General features: G+C 41.0%; 1 pseudogene; it reads right to left on the bottom strand.

The window, feature by feature from the left end:
- Nucleotides 1–525: 525 nt before the first annotated feature.
- The window catches only part of LOC103211674, a 102,660-nt pseudogene continuing 97,992 nt past the window's right edge, over nt 526–5,193 (bottom strand).

Here is a 5,193-nt window from a genome sequence, read left to right as displayed (position 1 = left end):
TTTAGAATCCAAGGAAAAAGGCTGACTTTGAAAATAAAGAGAGAAAAATTTTTGTCCTGGCGTTGAAGGGAAGGATATTAATTTCAGCCCCTGAGAAATCTCGGATATCTATGATTCTCTTCCCTTTAAAAACACATAAGAGCTCAAGTGCGTCACACCTATCCATAACTGAAACACAGTCTGTGCTCACATTAGTTTCATGAGAGGGAGCAATAGTTCCACAAACCCAGCATTCACACATTAATGGGGGGGGGGGGGAAGAACACCCTAGAATAACATGGTGGTCCAAAATCTTTGATTTCAGAGAAGAAAGCTGAAAGAATTTGTTCAATAAAATAGGTACTTTTGAATAAACAAAAAAAATAATTAAGAGAAAATGACAGGGCTGGCATACTCTTCCCTGATTCAAGAAGTCAAAAAGAATTTTTTAAAAAAATTGAGTAATTTATTTAAAATAAAACTCCAAATCCCACAGAACATGTGCATTTCAAAAGAGATTTTTTCCCTCAATAGATAGTAAATTACCTTCTATAAAATGAAAGTGGTCTACACCTGAATATACAAAATACGCTTGGAAGAAGCCTTCTATCAACTGCGGGGCATCTGGAAACTCAGCATAGAAAGTGTTCTTAAACTTCTCTACATTCTCCTTCCTCCCTTTCACTTGTATCACCACTCCACTCAGGGAAATAAGGCCAAGTAAGGTCATTTTCAGCACTGTGCTGGCTATCTGAAGTCAAGCCATCTCTTTTATACCACGGGAATTGAGAACTGCCATAATCCGTGGCATGGCCAGTGCCAGACATTTATTTGGTAGTTCTGGAACAGAGCAGCAGGGATAGAAAGGCTGGATGCCCTAATCAATGAGTAGCAGGACTTGGCTAGCAGCTACCCCCAATCCCAGAATTAAGGCTGTCCAAAGTCTCAGGAAAGGAATCAAGTTGCCGAAACATTTCTTGAGAAAATAGTAGTGAGCTCCATTGCATGGAAATGTAATTCCTATCTCTGCAGAGCGGAGTGGTCATTATAGAAAATAAGGCACAGGCGGTCCGAATACACAGGGAGAGCCCCACATTCATGCAGGAGTACTTCAATACTCCGTTGCAAGCCACAAAAATTCCTGCACCAACTATAGTAATGATTATAAAACTTGTTGTTGTTGTTAGGTGCTGTTGAGTCAGCTCCAACTCATAGCAACCCTATGGACACCAGAACGAAACACTTCCCAGTCACGTGCCAGCCTCACAATCCTTGCTATACATTGAGTCCATTGTTACAGCCACTGTGTCAATTCATCTTATTGAGGGCCTTGACCTTTTTCATTGACCCTCCACTTTACCAAGCATGATGATATCCTTCTCTAGGGAATGGTCCCTTCTGACAACATGGCCACAGTAGGTGAGACGAAGTCTGGCCATTCTCACTTCCAAGGAGCATTCCAGCTGTAGTTCCTTCAAGACAGATTTGGGAGTTTTTCTGGCAGTCCGTGGTACTTTCAGCATTCTTTGCCAACATCGCAACTCAAAAGCATCAACTCTTCTTCAGTCTTTCTTATTCATTGTCCAGTTTTCACATGTATATGAGGTGAATGATAATACAATGGCTTGGGTTATACACACCTTAGTCTTCAAAGGGACATCTTTGCTCTCAGCATTTTAAAGAGGTCTTTTGCAGCAGAGTTGCCCAGTGCAATATGTCATCTGATTTCTTGCTGGAAACTCAGCATAGAAAGCATGAAACTTATAATATTCAAATAGGCTCTGGAGGTATCTTTTCTTCTCTTTATCTATTGTCTGTAAGGAGTTTTAAAATTCTACATATATTAAATTTTTTTAATTTTCCTAACTATATTGCTGAATAGGATGTTCATTGATGTCTGAAATGAATAGGTCATTCCTTTTGTTCCACCTTTATTACATATAGTACATTTTTAATAATTAACAAAATGCACGTGGAACATCAAGTAAAATGTGTGAGATTACTTAGAAGAGTTCAGTTTGCTCTGTTTTTTAATTATTGTCAAAATAATACATCCAAATGGATAAAAGGAATTTCAAATAGAACAGAGAATATTATAGTGAAAAGTAGGAATCTCCTGCTCTATAATAGATTTTCTCACTGTCTCTCCTTAAAATAGGTTGGTAAGTCGGGGACTGATTGATAGGACCATGGACAGTTCTGCCCCTAGCTTCTTTCCTGAGGTGAGTTTTCTGGTCTCTTTTCCTTACTCCCAGTTCTCTGGGACAGGAGAGAAGGCATGGTTTCATCTAGGACATAGACCTACTCATGTTTCTCATACCTGTACAGTTTTATCTTCTCCATGTCTTTGGGGTCAGGCCTTCACCTATACTTCCTGTTTACATCACTCCGCCTGTGACCCAGGCTACCAGAGTGACAGCTGATTAAGAGATTTTTGGTTTTTTTTTTTTTTTTCTTTCCCCAGGATTTTTTTAAATTATTATTTTATTGTGATTTGGGTGGAAGTTTACAGAGCAAATTCATCTTCCATATAGCAGTTGACATATACTTTGTCTCATGACACTGACTGTAATCTCCCACAATGCAACTGCTCTCCTCCTACTTGCTCCCCATAGCCACCTCTTCCCTATGTCCTTCCCTCCCATGCACTCCTGCCCCCTAAGTTATCTCCCTTTGCATACACAGCCCTTATATTCTCCCATAATTGATCTCTCCAAGGAGTGCACCCACCTAATGCAAATGTTCAGCTCATATGCCTGACTAGACGAGTTTATTTTTCAAGTGAACCATGTACATGCATGCACATGTGTGCTTACACACAGGTTATGCTCTAAATCCCAACTAATCATAAGATTGTTAGGATGAAGATTATGATCTGATCCAACTGAGTCAGACTTATAAGATAACTGCACAGTGTTGGCAATTAAAAGCCATTATTATTATTTGTAGAAAGTAAACAATAAACAACAAGAACAGATAACCTCTAGAAAGCAAACAGTAAGCAACAGGAGTAGATTTGATGTGAATCAGTTCCCTCCACCCCTAGGAGTACTCCACTTAGTATCATAAGAGAGAATCTACTTATGTCTAAAAGAGAACTTGTTCACTTCCCAAATTACCCATGTTCATTTCTGTGTCACCAGGTAGACATGCTCTGGATCAAGTATCAGCAGGTGTCTTTCTCTCAGCAGGTGTGTCATCTGGTCAGGCCAGGTGGGATGTGGCTGTGTTCATCTCTCTCTCGCTCTCTCTCTCTCTCCCTCCCTCCCTCTCTCTCATCTCTGTGGCTTTTCTTGGCCAGGTCTGGTCCCTGTGTTTGCTGGTCTAGCTCTCAACTAACAGCTTTAGAACAACCTTGGGCCAATGCCAGGGTTAGATTGGCATTACAACTCTGGGAAAACTTTTAAAGGCAAACCCTGTGTGGTGTATGGCCAAGCCTCTGCTCTGTTGGAGACCTCCTGTCCAGCGGTGCCCAACTGTGCTCTGTGGGCCAATTCTACTCACAGCTGCTGTCTGCCAGTCTCAGGGTTCCCACTGCTAGCACCATTGCCACCATTTCTCTGTTGCTGGGCTTTTGCCACCCTTTCTCTCGATTTTCAGTGTTATCAGCTCAGTGGCTGTCACCAGCTCAGTGTTATAGCCCTTGACAGTTCTTCTAGGAGGTTCTCAGTGTAGGCCCCTTTGTCTAAAGGAAGTGCTCCCCTTCTAGCTCAGAAAGCCCCCTGGGGGCCTACATGTTCTAAGGTTTTTATCAGTCACTTGCCCACCAGTCAATTCTGTTTAAGATAAGACTGGGTTGGGGCTTCTCCAGCCAATCTTGGTAAAGGTCAACTATTGGGGAGGGGGGCACAGTTAATTCATGTAAAGGTGGATATCATACTGACCAATCCCTTGCAAGGTACTTATGCAGCGTGCAACCCTACCAACCCTTTAGCAGAATACAGTCATTTTTGGAGAACTACACACTCAGGGACAAGAAGGCCACATAAAAGAAAATCCATTGCACCACACCAAGGTATTTTATTTGCTGGCCTTCCTACTTGGTCTTCACAGGCCTGATGAAAGGTAAATGCTTTGTTTCCTGAAAACAACCTGAAAAATGGGAAGAAAAGGGAGAAGATAAGTAAAAGGATGATACAAACAAGGTGCTACTATCGCGTTGGATCCAACTCATAGAGACCCCTCCTTGAGTTTCTGAGGTAGTATCACTACGGAATTAGATTGCCCACGGAGTGGCTGGTGGGTTTGAACCACCACTCTTCTGGTTAGCAGTCAAATGTTTTAGGCACTACACCACCAGAGCTCCTGAAAGGATGGTAAGTGAGCTAATTGCTCAGCATTCATAGAAAAAAGTTAAAGAAGCTTTCTAACGTTGAGATATTAAGACATAAGTGTCTTTTAATATTATTTAGAGTTATGCAGGTAACTACCAAGAATTAACCAGACATGCTTTAAAGTGGTTGCTTTCAGAGAAAAGAACTGGGAATATGTTTGGGAAGGAGTGAAGACGAGCAGGAGATTTCTACTTTTCACTGTAGTAACCTCTGTCCTATTTGAAATTCCTTTTATTCATTTGAATGTACTATAATTTAAAAACAAAGCAAATTAAACTCATCCAAGAATCTCACACTGTTTTGCTTAATGTTTCACATGTACTTTGTTAATTATTAAAAATAGTTTGTCTTTAATAAAGGCAGAATTAAAAGAATTGTCCTGTTCTATTTCAGAGAAGCCATGAATGTCCTATTCAGCAATATAGTTAGTGTGATGGTTCAGGTTATGCGTCAACCTGACTAGGACGAGATTCTCAGTTTGGCAGTTATTACATAATCATCCTCCATTTTGTGATCTGATGTGAGTAGCCAAGCAGTTGAAAGAGAAGTATCCTTGAGGATGTGGCCTGTATCCAATATATATGGATGTCTGGCAAAGCTGCAATCCTGCACCTATCTCATCATCCTCTGACCTCTGGTTCTTGGGACCTGAGCCAGCAGACAGCCACCTCACCTGAAGATTCAGGGTTCATCAGTCCCTGAAACCACATGAGTCAGGAGAAGCCTCACGAATTTGAGACTTTCCAGCCTCCACAACCATGTGAACCATTCTCTTGAAATAAATCTCTCTATGTATACTTATACATACGCTTCACTGGTTTTCCTCCTCTAGACAGCCTACCCTAAGACAGGTAGAAAATTTAAAAATCATAATTTATAT

This window comes from Orycteropus afer, unplaced genomic scaffold, assembly GCF_000298275.1.
Source record: "Orycteropus afer afer isolate SDZICR_OR568_19922 unplaced genomic scaffold, OryAfe1.0 scaffold00769, whole genome shotgun sequence".
Lineage (NCBI taxonomy): Eukaryota > Metazoa > Chordata > Mammalia > Tubulidentata > Orycteropodidae > Orycteropus > Orycteropus afer.
This window is presented reverse-complemented; position numbering and strand designations above follow the sequence as displayed.